The sequence below is a fragment of the Thunnus maccoyii genome, chromosome 13 (assembly GCF_910596095.1).
Source record: "Thunnus maccoyii chromosome 13, fThuMac1.1, whole genome shotgun sequence".
In the NCBI taxonomy this organism is placed as follows: Eukaryota; Metazoa; Chordata; class Actinopteri; order Scombriformes; family Scombridae; genus Thunnus; species Thunnus maccoyii.
Window position 1 is genome coordinate 23726340 of NC_056545.1, and position 12558 is coordinate 23738897.

Sequence of the window (12558 nt, forward strand, 5' to 3'; positions counted from 1 at the left end):
TGTAGCTGTTGCTATGCACTGTGTAATGAGCGCTACTCTGTGTGTAGTCCACTAGCTGATGTGATACATTCAGGAGATGGTGTGCTGTGTCTTTGTCATTTAGAAGTATCCAGAAGCAGTTTGTCTGGTATGTTTGAAATATATCTCTGTACTGTTTATACTTTCAACAGAAATGTATTGATTTCTACTACATGTGATGTGTTTGCTGTAAATGCTCCAAATTTGTGTTAACATAAAGAAGACAAGCATACACAAAATACTACAAAATCACAGACATACAGCACATTGTTTGGTAACAAATGAAAGGGATGGATTCCTTTGGGCAAAAACATTGTTGAATGAGTTATTGATTGACAGTGCTGAAATGAGTTTCCTGCCCTTGATTATCATCCATTTTTTATTCAGTCTCCTAATTAAATAAATGGGTCCATGACCCAGTGACCCCATTTTAATGTGCAAGCTGTGATAGCTCCAAAATACGCTTGCTTCAACCATCACTCGAGAGTATCACATAAAAGAGAACGCTTCACAGAACACCAAAACGTTCTAGGCAAGTAAAATGCTACGGAATAACCCATGTATTTTGTTTACCAGCAATGTGCAGCTGGCAGCCAATAGACTTGTTAAGCAGCCCACCTGTTGACAAGCTAAACATACAGCTGAGATTAAATGGAAATACCCTTCAATTTATCTTTGTTATCCCTTCAGACTCAGGCTAGGGCAGCCAAATCAATGTCTGTGGAGAGAGAAGCAGACAACTAAGATCTGTGAGTCTGTGATGTCACCCACATGTAAAGTTTTGATTGCTGTGATAAATACATTACTGTAACGCTACAGTGTTGTCCACGCCATGAAAGAACATGTCCATCACGGGTGCCCTGTCTTGTTTTGTGGCTTACAGACGACATGTGAAAGAGAGAAAATGTATTCGTAGAGAAAGAAAAGAGCTCAGTGCTGCGTATACAACGGGTAGAAAGATGTTGCTGCATGTGCATGATGCAACCACAAGAGATGACGTATTACAAGCAGTAGTGAGAGTTCACAGTTAATAGAGAAAATGCAAGCTTGACAGTAAGCCTATGAGATGCACTATCAGTATTGTACTCATGACCAGTGGCAAGATAATTATCCCACAAAATGTCAGACCTCTGAGGCTGGAAAAAAGTGCATCTGGCCCACCAAGGCTCCAATCAATCAAAAGCCAAAGTGAGGCAGCTTGTGTGTTGACCAGGCATGACTTAAAATTTTAAACTGCGTAATGAAAATTAATGGTAGTTATTTATTCTCATTTCACGTTCCATATTTATGTCTAAAACATCCATTTCTCATCGGTAATCCATATACAATTGTCCCATTGTTTAGTAAAATAATAATTATTGGACAAAGGAGAATGCATAGCTCGATCTATTGTTGCCCTTAATCTCATTGTTCCTGTAATCCTAAATTGCTAGATGTTCAGGCTTTGAAATACATTTACTTCACAATTGGGCAATGTTCTGCCTTATCCATGCTTAATTATATCATTATGGTTAAGTAGCGAATTCTTCTCTCTGTTTACTAGGCCAATGTCAATGAACTGGGGTTCTTTTCAACTGAATAAAGTACACTTTTATGCTTGATTAATAGAGGGAAAACTGAGTTTGAAGCTTTGAGAAAAGACAGGCTACCAAAGCAAGGAGTGTGTGTGTGTGTACTGCCTCATGCATGATGATCAGAGTTCCATTTTTCTCAGCTCGCTAAGAGCGTTGTCTGTATGCATCACTGCAGTGAAATGGACTCTTGCTACAAAAGATGTTCATGGGAAGAGAGTTTGGGAGAGTGTTGAGGAGTACGCTTCTAAGCACAAGCACAGTTGTGTAGGCATCTACTCCAAAAGGATTTCACACTTGATTAAAGCCTCTCCACAGCTTCCAGGAGGTTTACGCCACACCAAGCGGCTTCGTGTAACATTCTGCGTAGCTCCACGACTAAAGATGTGTACGGAGGGGGGAAAAAGGTACATTGACACAGGTTTTCTAAAACACTTCTCATGCCACAGTTGTTCATGCTACTTTCTTTATGAATTAGAAATTACCATTGAATGTGTGGAATGTGAAAGGGCTTGGTATGAATACAATTCATGTCCACAAAAGATGCAGAAATGTCCCCATATTTACCTGTTTATGTATGATTTCTCTTTTAACTCATTCAGTCTCACAAAAGAAGAGATAAAAGACATAAAAGGTTAACCTGACTGCCACATCTTCACTGACTGTCAGGTTGGTAATTGACTTTAGGTTGACTGTGTTTTTAGAAAATAAAATTTGGACTTAAATTAAATGAACTGCCAACTAAAAGAAAACATGTAATGCAAAATGATTCCATGCACCAGTGACAGGAATTAAAGCACATTCTGAATTGTGCTCATCATCAAGGGCCATAAAATGAGCAATGACAGCTAAATACACTGCCTAGCTTGCCAGAGTCTGCCATTTTCTTCCAAAGGTGCCAAAGCACATATCGTATGTCATCAAGGGAGAACATAGATGCTCAAATGCCAGCTATTTTTGTAGGCTACTAACTTGCCTGTTAGTGTTTCATCTAAATTTTGCATGGTTTTATTTATAAAGTAGCTTTGACATATGATCTATTCTTCACAGACAATTTAACAAATGAGAGGTCTATGTACAGGAACTGCAACCTGTCGTGTTGGAGTAATTGTTGCTACATGCTGTCATTAGTGTGCTATAGTACATATAATTTCCAGTCACACATGTCGACTCACAACAGGTTTTCAACATGTAATAATAATAAATTGGCTATCATGTAGTTATGACAGAATGGCATGATAGGGTGTATCATTTGTGAAAGCACAAGTTTCTACATTTGCTTGCACTGACCTTTCTGTCACACTCAAATCCATCTCTGTAAAAAAAATCAATACTGATAATTATACTTTTGTGTCTGCCTTTTGCTGTGGCCATTAGCCATCTGTAGCTGTAGTACCCACTTACAGCGTGGCAGAATACTGTCTGCTCTGCACATCAAAACACACTCCCACACTTTGCTGAAATGATCATTGTTTGAATATTTGGTGGACATGATGAAGCAAATGAGTCAACCATGGGGTAAAGGAGCAGCCAAAGGCACAGTGGGGAAATTGGTATTTTCTCACCCACTCAAACCTGTTTTCTCCTGTACCTCTACCTGAAATAAATCTGCTCACAGGCTGGAACAAACCCTTTAGAGTTTATAGTCTTGTATGTCATGGATGGAGAGCCAAGGTGGACAATGGAGAAGAGAGAGGGAAACCACAGCACAGTTATGCTACTGGCTGGAACAGGCTGACTGGATTTACTGAGCTTGTGATTTGGTTTTGAAGAGCAGTGACTCAATGACATTTCTTCCTCTCTGCACACCAGAATTCTTTTCCTCTAGACCTGGAGATAGATTGCACCTGTAGCTTTCTCCTTTTATATTGGGTCAGTCTGCTTAAAGCAATATCATGAAAAAAACAAACAAAAGAAAAACAGTAATTTCCACCTTCTACCGCCCTCAGTACCACATCAACTACTCACAGTGAACCTTAGCAAAGCTGCTAAAGCACCTCCACTGCAGTAGCATAACATGCACTCCACAGTGCAGTTACAGAGTGGGGGTACACACAGAGCTTAACCCCCTGGCTGACAGATACATGTGAGGGGTGGGTTTGCATGCTGCTTGCATCAGGGTGCCAGTGGGAGGTGTTGAGTGTCTGAGGCAGGCTTCCTCATCGTCTGATCCCCTGCCCACGGGCATGGGGGAAGCTGCCTCTTCCTGAGATTTCACACTGCTCCTCTCTGTTTGATTGCAAATGCTGCCTCTCCCCACCGGCTGCTTTCCAGCGTGTGCGCCACACCGCTATGATCGATGGCGAACAAATATGAGAGACCCACTGCTCATAGAGGGATAACGGGGAAAAACAGCCACTATCGTTTGGGAGTGTATGAACGATATTAATGGTGTATTTGTGGCCCCTGCAAACAGTTTATGTGGCAAATGAAAGTTCCAAGAAACAAAAGGAGCAAGAAGAAATGTTCCACATCTGAGGAGACATTAGTGTCTGGTGCTGGCTATCAGTATAATGACTGGGTGTGAATGTATACTGTGGTTGTCACACTCTGTGAGGAAAAACAACAAGAAACCAGGGTTTTGTATTTCTTTCGCTATGACATGTCAAGTCTTGTTATTCAAGTGCTCAGAACTGTTTCTCACAGTAAGCAGAGGCAACCGAAAACACTCTTTTTTTTTTTTCCTCCAGAGGGGTGCATTTTTTAAGAGAGGGAAACTTGCGACAAGCACACAAACATAGTGTTGACATGCACATTCTCCTTGCTCATTGTAATGGAATACAAAAGAACAATGGTGGAGTTTGTAACTTCAGACATGCACTTGCACATCTCACAAGCAAAATTAGAATGTGTAGGCTTGAAGGCTTTGTCACCTTATCACTACAGAGAGTGAAGTGTGAGATAAAGCTGCAGTCTACCATTTTGTTATAATAATGTGATGGTATTCTGTAGATAATTGGTATGCATTTATTCCAAAACACGATTTGCGTACAACTGTTCACACACATATACGCAGCACCACTGACATTTTATTCTTAAAGACAGAGTTATAAATGCACAATAACATACATCCATCTTAATTTACACCTACTGTTTCCATGCATTTTATTTTTTTGTTTTATGAAAACAAAATAAAAAACCTAGGAACAAACCACTTTACACTGCAACAGAGATAAATCTGTGTCCCTTTGCTCTCTAAAGTGTAAATGGTTCAATGTTTTGGTGGAAACAAGCTAATCAATTTCTCAGTCAAACTGTCGGAGTAAGGTGATTCCAGGATAAGAATTGGTATTGAGGTTTAAGGCACATGTGTCAGAGTCTACTTCACAGATGTAAGGTCTGAATGTTTAGCTTCCTGAGCAGGCGAGCCGCTTGCTGACAAAGTCTGATGAGTGGGCATGTCGGCCAGCGGCACGTCAGGAAAAGCCGCTGTAGATGGTTCAGTGGGTGATGGTACAGCTCCTGTCAGTTCTCTCACCATCTTCCATTTTGTCTTGGAGTTCCTTTATTTGAAGACTGCCTTTTGTATCACTGCTTTTGACAAAGCCCTAGCACCTGCTGACAGATCACGCTATGCACCAGCTCCTCCAATTGAGAAGTTGATATGCAGTGTGATATGTCAACCAACACTAAGGCTTTGTCAAACTGTGACACACAAAAGGTATCTTCAGATAAAACAGATTCAAAACTTTGGCGGGGGGACTGGGAGGAAATGGTGATAAATGATGATACAGTTACTTTGGTAAGTAATATACTCGTTTCTCTCTTTGCAAGCAGAGGTGTTTGTGAAATGCTTGTGTGGAGAACAGTTTCATGCCTCTGCCCACAACAATCTGTTTGGCTTGCTGGCCAATTACTGACAGGAAACTGCATTCTGAACCTTGACAACAGAATATTGATCCGCAGCGGCTGCCAATGCAAAAAAAAAAAAAAAACAAAGCAAATTATTTATCATGAACCCAGTGATTCAGGCTTATGATTATCATAAAGTCCTGTTTCCAGTTTCAAGACTGTATCTTGATTGACTTAGTTCCAGCAGTACCAGTTATGCGTTTGTGACTGCAAGGTAACAACAAAATAACAAATAAATGGTAAGTCTCCAGATAACATCTATCCATTTGCATTAAGACATTAAACATCCTGCAGTACAGTCTTGACCATGGACTTATACAGTTATTCAAGTTAACTTTGCCTTGAGAAGAAATGATGCCTACATCGTGTTACCTAAATCTTTCATCAGGACAGTCAGCTTGGATAATAAACAGCATTACTCTATATGCTGTATTCAATCTCATATTAATGCAGAGAGGACTTAAGGGATTCAGACTTGAATGTGAATGTTGAGTTTGAAAGGCATTAGTTAGACATCAGTGCCTTCCTCTATATTTAGAAATTTGCATTTAGTCTTCAGGCCAATAGAGGTATTTTATTAATGCTGTTCATTTAAATCTGTATTGGGTGCAATAACAATAATAATAATAACAATAATAATAGTGTAATAACATGTATGTATGTAAATTCAAATAACATGATATACATGGACGTCATTAGTCATTGATCATGAAAAAGTCATAATAATTTAAGTTACACTATATATATATAAGATTGAATATTAGAATTAACTGCATAGACATTTTAGCTTCATAGGTGTATTGGGAAAGAGTTTTTTTGTAATCATATAATACATTTATGGTGGCCATGTGATAACCTGTCTGCATAATTACATTTAGGCCCACTCTGCTTCTTCTTTCTCTCACTCCTGAAATAGGAAACCTTGCATTTCCCATTCACTTTTCTGTGTAATTTAATTAGAAAAGCTGAAAGAAATGTAGACTAAATCCCTGTGGTGCGAGGTTGTGACTGGATGCTCAATAGGCTGATGATTTTTTTTTTTTTTTTTTTTATACTTTTTTTCCCCCCACAAAGTGTAACTCCATCACAAATTCTGCACAGGTCTAGTGAGAAGAAGAACTTGGCTCTCAACAGTTTAAATCAAAGTTTGTTTGAAAACATTTTCAGCCGCTCGCCGCTGAACAACCTCATTGTTCTTAGTTCTGCTGAGAGCAGATGTGTATGTCGACCTGTATTTCTGGTGCAGATTAGCTATTAAAAAAATGTGGGGACTTTATTTGGCTTTATAATTGGTGATGGCACTCAGGTTGGAAGTGAAGATGGAGTTGAGAAAAATGAACCACCAAAAATATTGAGATGTTTATGACTGATTTAATGGGAAATATTGTCATGATTATTAAACACCGTTTTATCACCAGACCCCTCTCTGATTGCTGTGTGACATTTGCATGAAGAGTCACTTGTCTATTCCTGTCTCACACCCAAACGTTTTTTTCTTGTCTCTTGTCTCTTGTCTGAATGTCTCTTTCTTGGTCCGTGCCTTTGAAGCTTTCTTCCTGCTTTAGGCTTTCACATTTGCACTCTCTGGCTCTTTCTACCACAGTGGCAGCGCTCTGTGGCTTCATACTAGCATGTGCAAGATGTTTCATTTTGCAACAGCAGAAAACAGAGCCTATGAATTCAGTCTTACTGTTAATGTTCATTGCATTTAGTGCAATAATACTGTTGGGCTTTTATCTTTGTTTGTCGCCCACGTACTACCCTGTCTCTAAGAGCCTCCATTTAAACCATTACAAAATTTCAGTGGAAAATAAATATTTTTTCTTTCATAATTACACCAAGGGAGTGGTGAAAATGTCCTTTAAGTGTATCCAATATTTTGACTGGATATAACTGGTTCTAGATTGCTTTGATGGTCATTAACAGCTACAAGTATATGTTCAAATTGCACCGGATAGCATGGGTACAACTTTTATTTTCATCAGTAAGAGAATCAAAGTCTTCTACATATGTGATCTACAGTTCTAATCATCAAAGAAGGAATTATTTTCCTCTCAGGATTTTCCCCTGGAGTTAATTTCGATGCACCACTTTCATGCTCACTATCTTTCACTGATTGATCTTATTGACATGTAAAACGGATGTCTTCCATGATCCATTTGTTGTTTTTCCTCCCCTTTCGATCAAGATGTTATCTCTTTGCTAATTCTACCTTTGATCTCCACGGTCTACAGTGTGAGACGTCGTTAACTTGGGGCTAACATTAGCTGCTAATTATGCCTGCACCTGCATACAAGGCGGAATAGAAAATAGAAATGTCTAACCATGAACAGCACAGAAAGTTTGTTTTCCGAGTAGTTACGTATTCGCAGCTTCTTGCCATGTCTTGTGGGCTACATGGCCTTGCCTATGGCCATAGTTGTTCCAAGACAACATTTATCATTTGATCATACATCATATCCTTAAACCAGAAACCAAGTGGTCAGGCTCAGATTGTGATCAGAGAACTGTGTAGTCTGGGTGCATTCTAGGCAAGATGCATATATCAGCACGAGTGATATAAAGATTTAACTGTGATAAAAATTAATACACACAGATTTAAATAATGCAGTCACAGGAGATACATCATTTTCAGTCCGAGTATGGACAAACATCAACATAATCTCACAAAATCCGATCTTCAGAATCATATAAGCAGCCCATGTATGCGGCTAAATGATGACCCTGGGGAGGCAAAGCTTTATTTGACCGCTTACTGTAGCCAGAGACTTGCTGCGTGACTGACAATTCACTGGGAAAGTCAGAATACTAACGCAGTCAGATGGAAAGCTCTGTTCCTGCAATGCTCTGAACAATACAGCTATGTGTTTGGAGCAGGACAATTCAAATTTATAACATGATGAAATATGGAAATTGCCTTTTGTGCAGCAGAGAGGCAACAGGAGAGAACAGCAGCAATCTCCAAATGCTGTGCTGCCAGGCCTCAGCTTTTCTGACAAGGCTTTGATTAAAGAAAGAGGAAAAAATATCACATGGAATCAAGAGCGTGATTGAATATATAATTATTAAGGAAAACTGCAAATTTCAGTCTTTAAATATGGACTTAAAGAGAAACGCAAAACACAGAAGGCAGCAGGGGGTCATCATGTCTGCTTATGAGACCAGCATGATTCCCCCGCCCTGTTCTTCCTTACGGATCCATAGTATTCAGCTGCATGTTCGTGATTGACCTTTATAAGCTTCGGCATGGTGAACAAGTGTCAAAAGTCATGTCCTTTGATGTTGTTGAAACCCTCTAACAGAAAGAATCATCACCAAAATAACAAAGGTGACCTAATATTAACTGAGATATTGGAGTAAATGTGGGGGAGAGGCAAGAACACTTGGGAATTTCTGGGAGGCCAAGTATTTTAGTTAATTGAATGAAGACCCCCATCTGCACTTTAGTGCTGTGTATTAAAAGGGCATTAAAATAGCAATATAAATGTTTTATCACATTAGAATAACATAAATGGACAGGACACTACACTACACTACATTATGAGATAATAAAATGAAAGTTTAATGAACTGATTAAAAAAATAGGTCAGTGACGGAGTCTGGATCTGTCTGTGACCCAACATGAAAAGAGAAAAATATCATAAGCCTCCACGTTTCAGTCAACCGTTGAGATTGAGCCGTGCGCACCAGGCATATTCACTTTGCTTTCATGTCATGTGAGTGTGGCTAGTGATGAGGTAGATTGGGGCTATCAAGTGTGAGGAAGCCATAGCAATAACAACAACAAAGCAGGAAAGCAGTTAGAAGAGGGAAGAAAAGCAAATGCACAACTAGAGTAAACATCGATGTTTTTTTTTTTTTTATTAAAGTGGCTGCACCCACCATCTGTTTTTTTCAGTGCCTGTGGTGGCTGTGTTTATGATGGGTACCTCAACTCCAGGGTAGATACAGTTTCAAAGTAGACAGCTCATCAAGAGCGACAGTGAGTGACAAGTGTTGGGACCTTGAAACATGACCATCTTAGAGGGAGTTACCCGAAGGGAAAGTGAAAAATCCATATTATTGCTTTAAGTAAAATAAACCCCTGGTGGTGACCAGTGACTTGCAAAAAGATGTTTCTGTTACAGCTTGGAACTAGCACAAATCACTCACAATTTTACAATGGAGTGAAGTACACGCTAATTAAAGCATATCCAGCAGATACGCAGGATGAAAACAAGCTTCATCATGCAAAATTCTGTCAGAATTACTCCACTTCTGGCTTGAGAACAAGGGCTCTTTAGGGAAGGCTTGAGCCAGGAAGTGAGTTTTAATGTGAGTTTTGAAAGCCAGAAATTGCTAGTACTGGTGAAGTGATCACTGAGATGTGGCATTGATCAAAAAACCCTTTCAAGCCCCTGTAAAAATATTCTATTTTTTTTTTTTTTTTTGGTAATAGGGCAGTAAAGTGAAGTTATGGCACCTTAAATGCATACCAATGTAACATGCATGGCCATGAGGTTAAGCAAGACAAATTCAGGTTATTTCTATTTAGCTCAAGGCATGCAGAATATTGACTGCATGATATACCATGTTAACACAAAACTGCAAATTAAGAATTGATCCATTCACAAGGTGGATATTTCCATTTGTAAAGAAATGTACTGCTGCTTTCCATTTAGTGTAGAAAGGATTTTTTCAGTTTCACTGGATATAGTCTTCATTGAGTTTGTAAGGTCCTTGAACTGCAGTGAATTCTGAGATATCCTCAACTGACTGTGAGAAAGCCTTAAAGCAAGAGCGGCTCCATTCCTCTGTGACTCACTGGAAATAAGGAAATGCATGTCAGACCCATACAGTACAATTCCAGTCCCTCAAGTGCCATCCATCATTGAAGGGCAGAACACTAGTTAGAGGGAGGTTTGGCGGCTCTCGGTCCCCATCACACTATGATGGAGAGATGACCCCCGGGGCCTTTCTCTGATGCCGGCTTGAGCTGCCCGACCAACTGAGGTTGAAGTGGATATGGCCCCTCGCCAGCATCCCCTCCCTGATGCACAATGCTCTACCTGCTCTACGAATCACATCTGGGGTGAGTCTGGGTAAGACCCTGTGAGAGCAACAGAGCACTACCACCACTTTCTATTTCTGCCTCCATAATTATCCTTAAAGTTCCAACTCATGATCCCATGTACCTGCCAGTGGACACTCAAGCTAAAAGGAGCAACTCTTACAGCCATGAACGACACTGGGCTAATTAAGAAATCTTTCTCCATGTGTCTTTATAAACTTGTTCTTTCAAACCCACGTTTACACACACATTACCACCTCCAAACCTGCTGCTTCAGCACGCTGTAGCCCAGACTCACTGGAGTGGCAAGAGCAGGCAGTGTGCTATCCAATTTTTGCCTAAGTACAGAGAGCCATCCACGTTTGTTAGAGTAATACATGAGCACATCTAAAGCTTAGGGATACTGGCTTAGGCATACTGGCTCACTCATTCATTTTACAAGCTTAGTGCTAAAACCGGACATTTTCAGTGGCAGCGTGGTGTTAAAAGCACTATTTATGGAACCTAATGTGTGCTTATATGCATGTACTTTCCTTTCTGCGCATAATTCAGAACACTCATCTGGGTTTTCATCCATGTTATATACATCTGGATAAGAGCTGAGTAGCTTGTGTAGATCTCAATTAAAATGACGAGATATGTCCCTAGAAAATGTTCTAGAAATTGTCTGCTAAATCAATCATGATTTATGCTCTCCGCTTCTTTATAATTTAAACAACATTTAAATAAACATGTTCTATAATTTAAACAACATTTTTACAGTTTTTCCATGTTTTCCCAGCAAGAAAAAAAAAATATATATATATATAATAATACCCAACACAAAACATACAGTATATTCAGACTGTACAAACTAAACCTCAAATCAATTTCAGGTTCTGACAAAAGCATGCTATTATCAGTGATGTTATCATCGCAGTCTTCCAGTCAGCTGGACACAATGATGAAACTGCAGAGAAATCGCTTTTATGTGTAAAAGAAGGTAGTATGAAATTGAATGCAAGGGGTAGATTTATTGGGATAATGGGACTTCTATTCTGGTTCAATCTAGATTTCACAAGTGGCTGCAATCTTTGCCGCACAACAATATGTCAGTTCACACTAAGACACAATAAGCCAATTCCATACTTTGCTACAGTTAATGGTCTGAGCTGTGATGCCGTGTCCTTTCTCTCACACAGCCCCCTCACTCAAAGGTTTGGCCTGTCTGCAGTCATTTGACAAATACTGTAATGTGCAAGGCCAAAGTTTTGGCTGAGCGTGTAGGTCGCATTGTTAGTGATCACACAAGCGAAAGCACATTTTCGGATTCAAATTGGGCGAGGAAAATCTAGACACGTTCAAAACTGTGAGGCCTTGACACATCATCAGTTCCATTTTGGATTCAGCTGCATTGTCCCATAAAGTCATTGGTAAAAGGGTGATAGTAAACCATTGTCCATGGTGTCAAAGCCTAATCTAGGTTAGAGAGTTTAATTCTTTAATTCTGCTCCAGTTAGGATCTTCCAGTGACCTATTTGCTCTGAAATAAAATTACAAACAATCAGGGGGTAACAAACAGCAGCAGCTGATGTGAGCAGAGCACAATGCGTGTGCTACAATGAGCTCGGGATTATAGGCCTATTACTCATGACAACTTGCCTCAGGGGACCACTTATAAGCATGTTTTTTTTTTCTACAAAAGCCTCCACAAAACTGCCAGTCCCATGACCTGTCCCCTCTCGGGTGGTGGCAGTTCCAGCAGTGGCTGGCGTAGGCCACGGTGCCGGTACAGGGTGGCATGGTCTCCACTGGTGGTCCTTCTTTGTTTTTCGACCAGAGGTCAGCGAACCCCTTGTGGTCCGTGGTGTAATTGCAAGGGGTCCGTGAAATAATATAATATGCAGGGGGTCCAGTATCCAAAAAAGGTTGAGAACCACTGGTCTACTCCATTCAATAGTACAAAACAGGCAGAGTCTGTGACAAGGCACAATGACATCTGTGTGAAGAAACCCACACGCCTGCATCAGCATGCTATACTGGCCCAATCTGGCACTCACAGGACAAACAAGCCCCATTACGCTGATG

General features: G+C 40.1%; 1 protein-coding gene across 4 annotated transcripts in view; it reads right to left on the reverse strand.

The window, feature by feature from the left end:
• The window catches only part of pcdh1a (protocadherin 1a), a 223645-nt gene that overhangs the window by 4160 nt on the left and 206927 nt on the right, over nucleotides 1-12558 (reverse strand). The gene's annotated exons all lie outside the window — the stretch shown is intronic.